Raw genomic sequence first — 8,756 nt, forward strand, 5'->3', positions numbered from 1 at the left:
CCACCTCTTACTCCAGTGGGAATATGACTTCCAAGCATATTTCAACACCCATACCTAGTTACTTTTTATATCAGGAACCTCGGCCCATTTCCCTGCCTCTTTTCCTCCTTGGGAATCTGGAGAGGAGAAGGCACATAGAATCATGAGCTTTGGGAGTTCCCATTGAGCTTTGAAGCTTAAGGACCCAAAATAGTTTCTGTGAGGATGCAGGTTTGAACCCTGGAATCACACTGTGTGTTAAGGTTCCAGCATCACCACAGCTGCAGGGTAGGTCACAGGCAAGGCTCATATCTGATGTGGCTGTGGCTATGGCTGTGGCTATGGCTGTGGCATAGGTCAGCAGCTGTAGCTCCAAGTTCAGCCCATAACCTGGGAATATCCATATGCAAATTAATAAAAAAATAAAATTCTTTATTGCCAAAAAACAATACTAACCATCCTCTAAGCCTGCCAGGAAAAACTGAAGGTGGTTCATCAGAGATAACCGATCACAAATCACCAATAACAAAGATAATAATATTGAAATAGTGTGAGAATTACCAAAATGTGACAAGGAGACTCAAAGTAAGCAAGTGCTCTTGGAACAATGGTGTCATGCCAATGGGGACCTATACAGCACAGGGAACTCTACCCAGTATTCTGTGATAATCTATATGGGAAAAGAATCTGAAAAGTAATGGATATGTGTATATGTCCAACTGAATCACTTTGTTGTGTAGCAGAAATTCCCTATACTTCAATAAAACCTTTTAAAAAACTATTTAAATATAAAAAGATTGTGTCACAAACATTTAATTACTAAAAAAATGCACTACCTATAAAGCATTATAAAGCAAATTTAATACAACAAAGTGCAATAAAACAATTGAGTACTTACTATGTACCAGGCTATGTTCTCAGTACTGTGGATACAAAATTGATTAAAACAGGCAAGATTTCCTCCCTCATGATGTTAAATGGCAGAGATTTCTCAACATTGGAAACAACAATTTTGAGAGGTGATATGGCTTGTCCAAGATCACACAGCAATTTTGTTACCAAATAGGACTAACACCCAAGTCCTGATATCTAGACAAAGTGCTTTGTCCCCCATGGTGGTCATGACCTTTCCCTTACCTCCTTTTGCTTTTTCCCTCCTCACTTTCTGTTCTTTAGTATGAGGCCAGAGAACTTCACCTGGGCCAGGGGGCCCCTGCTGAAATTCAACCTTCTGGGCATCACAGATCACTGGGACATGAGTGTCACTCCCTTCCTGGTATTCCTGCCCCATCTACGTGGTGAGCCTCTGGGAAACATGGGGATGGTGCTGCTGATCTGCATGGACACCCAGGTCCACACAACCATGTACCTCTTCCTGGGCAACCTCTCTCTGTTGGATGCCTGCTATTCCTCAGCTATTGGCCCAAATGTCAAATGGGAAAAGGCACCAGGTAAGAGTTAGTGATCCTTCCTTTCCTCTTAAAATGGATGTGAAACTCCTTACATTTTAAGAGAGTTGCTCAAACTATGTACTGAAACTATATCATGGGCTTTCAGTACAGTGTTCTACACCCTACCTGTTTTTAATCATTTAAAATCCCCTGTTACTCAAAATGTCCAATCCAAGCTTTGAAACCAGCTTAAATGTTTCCAGGCACTGTTCTAAGGTTTTTATAGACACTTTCAAATTAAATCTTCACACTGGCCCAAATAAATATTCTTTTTTGTGTATATGTGTTTTTTCTTCTTAGGGCCACACCAGTGGCTTAAGAGATTCCAAGGCTAGAGGTTGAATTGGAGCTGCAGCTGCCAGCCTATACCACAGCCAGAGCAATGTGGGATCCGTGTCACATCTGCAACCCACACCACAGCTCATGGCAAGCCACATCCCTAACCTATTGAACAGGGCCAGAGATTGAACACTGATCTTCACGGAAACTAGTCATATTTGTTAACCATTGAACCACAAATGGAACTCCATAACCACTGAGCCATGATGGGAACTACTCAAATAAATATTCTTTCACACATTTTAACCATAAGAAGACAAATGTATACATTATTTAAATATGCAAAGATACAGACAATTAAGTGCAACAGATAGAATCACAACATAGCAAACCATCAAAAGTACTTTATAAAGCAGACACTACCTTGAAAAGATAAGCATTTAAGACTTTACTAAAAGTATACATTAGAATCTTAAGTGAAAGTTTGTAGCACTGAAAGGCACAGAGCAAAGACATGGTGGCAATCAAAGTGTCCATCAATGGATGAATGATAAAGAAGTTATAGTATATGTATTTCAGAGAATGGTACTCAGCCATATAAAGAAAGAAATATGCCATGCGTAACAACATGGATGGAGCTGGATATTAGCTTACTAAATGAAGTAAACCAGATAGAAAAATACTTACCTCATATTATATAACTTATAAATGGTATCTAAAAAGAATGATACAAATGAGCTTGAACATAAAACAGAAACAGACACATAGACACAGAAAACAAAATTGTGGTTACGAAAAAGGGAAAGGTGGAGGTGAAAATTAGGATTTAGAGTTAAAATATACACACTGCTATAAATAAAATAGATAACTAACACAAACCAATTGTAAAGAACGTGGAAATATACCCAATATTTTGTAATAATATTTAAAGGAAAACACCCTTAAAAACATATATATTATATGATATGTTAAAAATGAATTGCATTGCTCTACACCTGCAATTATAACAATATTGTAATTCAACTATACTTCAAATTAATAATTAAATTAAAAATTGAAAAAATAATGCCCAATAGGTGACCATAAGGAGACCAAATATACATACATATATATATATATAAATATATAAAAAGGCAAATGTAATGATAATATAACACACTGAAAAAATTTAACCACACATATATATATATAACACAAAAAAAGTTTGACGCTTTGAAGACAACAAATTCAATGTGTGTTGTGGGAAAAGTTATATTTAGGGTTATGGAGGAATAAATGGGCAAGAGATAGGAATAAAGGGAAAGAGATTAATCCAATAAAAATGATAATTTAAATGACAGGAAAGTGCTACAGATATGGCTGACCAAAACTCAACTTTTTAAGGATTTTCAAACAAGGTCAGTGAGTGAAATAAGCACAAGTTTAGGTGATTCTCACTTGGCTAAAAGTTTACTGTTTCTGAAAAGACCCCCAGGAGACAAAGTCATGTGTCTGTTTCTCAGGCTGTAGATGAAAGCGTTCAGCATGGGGGTGTCCATTGTGTACATCACAGAAGCAATGATGTTTTGTCATGGGACTCCCTGATGAGGAGTAAAAGTACACTGCCGTCATTGTCCCATAGAACAGAGACACCACAGAGAGGTGGGAGCCACAGGTGGACAAGGCTTTGCAGATCCCTTTAGTAGAGGAGGCCCTCAGGATGAAGACCCCAATGCGGCCATAAGAGAGATGGATGTCACTCAGTGGAAAAATGACAACTGCAGCCCCTGTAGTGAATATGACCAGCTCATTGAGAGAGGTGTCTGAGCAGGACAGCTTTAGCAGGGCAGAAAGGTCACAGAAGAAGTGGGGGATGATGTTGTCATCACAGAAAGACACCTGAGTCAGAAGGACAGTGTGGGTCAGGGCATAGGCACAGGATAAGAGCCAGGATACAGACAACAGACATAGACACAGCTCCTCCCTCATGATGATGGTGTAGTGTAGAGGGTGACAAATGGCCGCATATCTGTCATAGGCCATCACTGCAAGAAGAAGGTTATCAAGGCCAGCAAAAATATGAAAAATATATCTGTGTCACACACCCCACATAGGGAATGGATTGATCCTGTGTCTGCATGTTCAACAGGATTTTAGGGACCATGACAGATGAAAAGAAGATGTATGTGAGGGCCAAAAGGCTGAGGAAGAAGTACATGGGAGTGTGGAGGTGAGGGTCCAGCCTGATGAGCAGGATGATGAGCAGGTGGCCAGCACCATGGTCAGGTACATGTCCAGGAACAGGGCAAGGAAAATGCCCTTGCTGGATGGCGAGTCCCAGAAAGAGGAACTTGGACATGCTGCTCTGATTCTCCCACCTCATGCTCCTCTCCTGTCTGCTGGGGAAGGAGGTGAGTGGGAAATGTCATTGATATTGAAGTCACAATTTTCATGATTGTGGCCATCACACTAGGTCTCTTATCTTGTCATGGGGAAAAGAATAACTGCCTGCATTTTTTTATTTCATAGTTTTGCCAAAGCAACTGACACACTGTCAACACTCAGCATGATCCCTTTGGATGAAAACTACTCAATTCATTTTTTTTCTTATTTTTAACCATGTTTCTGACACTAAGCTACTAATTGGATATAGAAGAATAAATATGATATATAGAGCCTCTCCCCTCAGGAGACTAACCCTCAAGGGCACACCTGACCATGGATTATCTAAGTTAGGAACTGAAGCCAAATTTGCTATGTTTGATTTTCTTCCCACCACTTTCTTGCTCTAGGACTTGGGATGCTAATTCTCCTTTGGCCTCATGTTATCGCTCTAAAATGTGAAGATACCAATATCACACTTTCAAAGATTTAAAAAGAAAAGATTCTAATCCATTAGGCATTAATATCTAAGAACATTTTCCTGCATAAAATAAACACCAAAATTTGCATATATTATTTTAATAGAATATCTGTATACAACCCACAAAAGTATCAAGTTTAAGAATTTAATACAACATTATTATGAGGTGGTCACCATAAAGCAAAAAGAAGCTGACCTAAAATATATACTAACTTATCTTAGTTCTCACACTCTTCAGGTGAGTTTCTGAGTTCATATCCTATCACTGGGGTAAGTTCCTTTCTGGAACTTGTCTTAATGCATATTTATCTTCTTGCCAAGAAATAAACCTTACTTCAGTGCATGGACCTCAATCTATCTCCATCTCCATCTGATGCTCCAAGTTTGCACCGGTCTGGATATTCATCATTAGGAAGATACTTGAGATCTGAGATGAGGTCTGAGAGTTGTGAGATACTGTAGGATTGGGGTGTCTCTTAGAATTCAGTTTCCTTATTGACCAGCACTATCTCCAATACTGATCTTCATACTGATAATAACTGGCAGTTAATGAACACAATGTCAGACAAATACATTTTTCCATCATTGCCTCACTGAAAGTTTTCCTTAGTCCTAGGAGGGATGCAATTAAAACTTCCCTTTTGGGAGTTGCCATTGCAGCTCAGCAGGTTAAGAACCCAACTACTATCCATGAGGATACCAGTTTGAACTCTGGCCTCACTCAGTTGGTTAAGGATCCAGCATAGCCAAGAACTGAAATGCAGGCTGAAGACAGAACTCAGGTCTGGCATTGCTGTGGCTGTGGTGTAGGCCAGCAGCTGCAGCTCAGATTTGATCCCTAGTCTGGGAACTACCATATGTTGCAGGCACAGATCTAAAAAAATAAAAATTGAAAAAAATATACAACTGCACCATCAACATACTTGGAGTAGGAAATGAACACGATCATAAAGTTAGTAACAGCTCTAGTCACATTACTCTCCCAAGCTTTTAAATATATGCTGCAATCTTTGCTTCTATGACTCTACTGTTCCTCCCTCTCTTTAGTTAGATGAATAGGCAATAAGTTAAGAATAAATATTTTGGGATTTGAAGGAGTCCTCCTGTACAGATAATTGTCCACACTCATATTCCTGCAGCCCTTGAGTTTGACAATGGCTTTCATATACCTTCAATATCCTTCAGTCCAACATCCTTTATTTCCTTCTGGGAAGCAGAGAATGATGTGTTTTTTTCCTGCACTTTACCAACAGGAGTAGTGAAATTACTTAACAATCTCACATAGATATTGCATAATGGAACCTGGTCTCAGATGTTGATTTGCTGATCATGTTTCACTACAGAGAATCCACCCGTCTCATTTTAAGGGGGCTGGAAAAGTTAAGGGGGAATGTTAAAAGTGAAAAGGTAAATGTTAAAATATGCCTGGGGGAGGAACATGACATTAACCCTGGGTAAGAATCTGTCAGTAGATGCTGGCTCCAGACCAGGGAGTTTCTCAGAGTTAATAACTGTCTCAGTTCACAGGTCACAAGGAGGGACCAGGCACTTGGCCCTCCTGCCAAACACAGGCTTCTTACTGCAAGCTGTTGGGTCAGACTTAGCCCAGGATCTCACAGATCTCCTGCAGGAGAACCATAGCTTCTAATGACACCCAGGAACAGCAATGTGAAAAGAAGTGAATACAGACAGGAAAACTTGGTTCCATCAACACTGTGTGCAAAGAGGTGGCTGTGGAATTGCTCAGTAGTGAAGAGGAGACAGTGTGTGACTTCTGGGAGTGAAAGAGAGAGAGAGAGTATGGATGGGGCTGATTTTCCTTTCTTAAAACAAATACCGTCCCTTGCACAATCAGGACACGGAGAGTCAGGGGTTTGGGTCTCCACCAGATTTCAATTTGCTAGGTGCTTGAAATGTGCCTAGCTTCCTAAGAACCTTGCAGATAAGATCTTACAGCAAAGGCACGATTCCATGTAAAAGCACTGGATTCTGAGACTCAGCACTGCCAAACCCAAGGCCACCAAGACAGTAAGTGGGGAAATGGTAAATATCTGAGTGTCGAAGGATGTGATTCCAGAAATGAGCATTTCATTTCTAAATGAACTGACGAAAATTGAAGCAGAGTTTCAAAATACTGGGCTCTTTAGGAGTCATCCAAACAAAGAAAAATGGATGCCAATACCTCCACAAAGTACATTTCCTGTGGAGCTACCTGTGTGGATTCTGGTCTCAGGCAGGTGAAGAGTAAAAATATGAGAATATCTCACACACACAGATGCTTATATATTTGGTGTGAAGAAGTCAAGATGTGGGTTATTTATACAAAAGTCTTCACAGAATGGTCAAGTGGAGATTTATTTATATATTTATAGATTTACTTATATATTTATAGAATTATTTATGGATTTATCTGGCTTATACTTTCAGTAGATAAATACAGTCAGGGTGTGAGTCAGCTTCACACAAATCTATGACAAGTTCTCAAAGAAAATACACATGCACAACACCGTTATGCACACAGAATTGTCAAACATCCTAGGCCAGAGGCATTGTTGACACAAGAAATTCATATTTGAATCATGAGCAATGCACAAGGTCTTACACATAGCACACCAGCAGCAGGTTCAAGAAGAATAAGAACACACTGGGGAAATTTCTAGGATTCTCTGACCTCCGTATATCCTAGTGTCTGTCATTCAGTGTTTTTGTCAGTTATACATACACACATAGACTTGAACAACACAACGCACACACACAAAAATACACATAACTTCTCTGATGGTCACACACAGATTTATGCACAGACACACATGCACAGCTATGGAGGTTTCTGGGCTCCTTTTGAGCCACACCTGTGCTATGAGTTCAAACACCCTCTGCTTCATTCTGTTACCTGAATCCTCGCTTTCTATCAATAAGACCCAGAATCCAAAGAACACAAGCAAACCTTGGTGGCCTGAGCACCTTACAGAATCTCATGTTGGTTCTCCAGCTTAAAAATGATGCACAAAGAGATCTCCTTTTCTCTATCCTAAAGAGACCCTGGAGGGGATCCATCCCAGTCCCCAACTAGAGAGGCAGTCAACTGGGACAACTGACCAACTTCTTCTACCTCCTGGGGAAGCAGAATGATTAAGGACCACAAGTGCTGAGTTGCACCATGATTCACAGGAAAAAGTGTCCTTGATATCAGTAGTATTCTGGGCTTCTGGACAGGTCTCCAGATGAGAAGCAGGAGGAGTTTGCTATGGCCTCTGTCTAATGAGGACAGCTTCTCCCAACAGCAGTGCAAGGGCTTGTGCAGGTTCCGAACACCTACAAGGACTTTTATTAGAACACAAAACCCCTTAAAATGTACGTATATCCCCACTTCCCTGGAAGGTGTTGTAGGGCACTGTCTATGCCTTGTTCAGGAGAAGGGGGATTGAATATAAAACTCTGGAAAAAAGGTGCTGTATTCATCCCCTACTAAGTGAGCATACTTGAGCAATTTATCCAAGGCCACTGTGACTCAATTTCTATAAAGTGGAAATACTAATCATAGTCTGTGTGAATTGGAAGAATGATTAAATGAGAGCCCAATGAAAGCTTACTAAATATTAAGGTTTATTGTCAATGTCTTTGTATCACTAGAGATCAGCTACGGCTCCCAAGATGCAATTGTGTTTGGTAAATGTTGAATGTATTCATCTGTTCATTTATTCACTCATTGACTGAAATAATCATTAAGGCCTCACAAATGTACTACTGATATATTTTCTAGAGATAAAACATACTAAAATCAGAAATCCCTCACAACACACATACAAGTGGTAGGTGATGCAGAAAAGAAATTAAGGCAAAATGAATGGCAGGTAAATTGGGATGTGTGCTTCAGAATGATAAGAATCATGCATGGTGCTGGGGAGAATGAAAGAGTTAAAAAAATACTCAAGGGCTATAGGATTCTTCTCCAAAGAATCACAGATACCACTTCAATCAATTGGCTCCAGGTATATAAATGAGTTTGCACCATTATTCACCTATTAGACTGGCTAAAATTGAAAAGAATATTACTCTCAGTGTCACTGAAGATGTGATGCAACTGCAACACTCATACAATGCTCATGGGAATACAAAACATCTTGAACAATTGAAAAAAGTTAAGCATATTCCTAACATGCGAGTAAGTATTTCTCTAAGGTAAAAGTTTAAATTATTATACT

General features: G+C 39.6%; 1 pseudogene; it reads right to left on the bottom strand.

Moving 5' to 3' along the window:
- Window positions 1–2,956: 2,956 nt before the first annotated feature.
- Window positions 2,957–3,912, bottom strand: LOC110258956 (annotated as a pseudogene).
- Window positions 3,913–8,756: the final 4,844 nt, after the last annotated feature.

This window comes from Sus scrofa, unplaced genomic scaffold (genome assembly GCF_000003025.6).
Source record: "Sus scrofa isolate TJ Tabasco breed Duroc unplaced genomic scaffold, Sscrofa11.1 Contig59, whole genome shotgun sequence".
Taxonomy (NCBI): Eukaryota; Metazoa; Chordata; class Mammalia; order Artiodactyla; family Suidae; genus Sus; species Sus scrofa.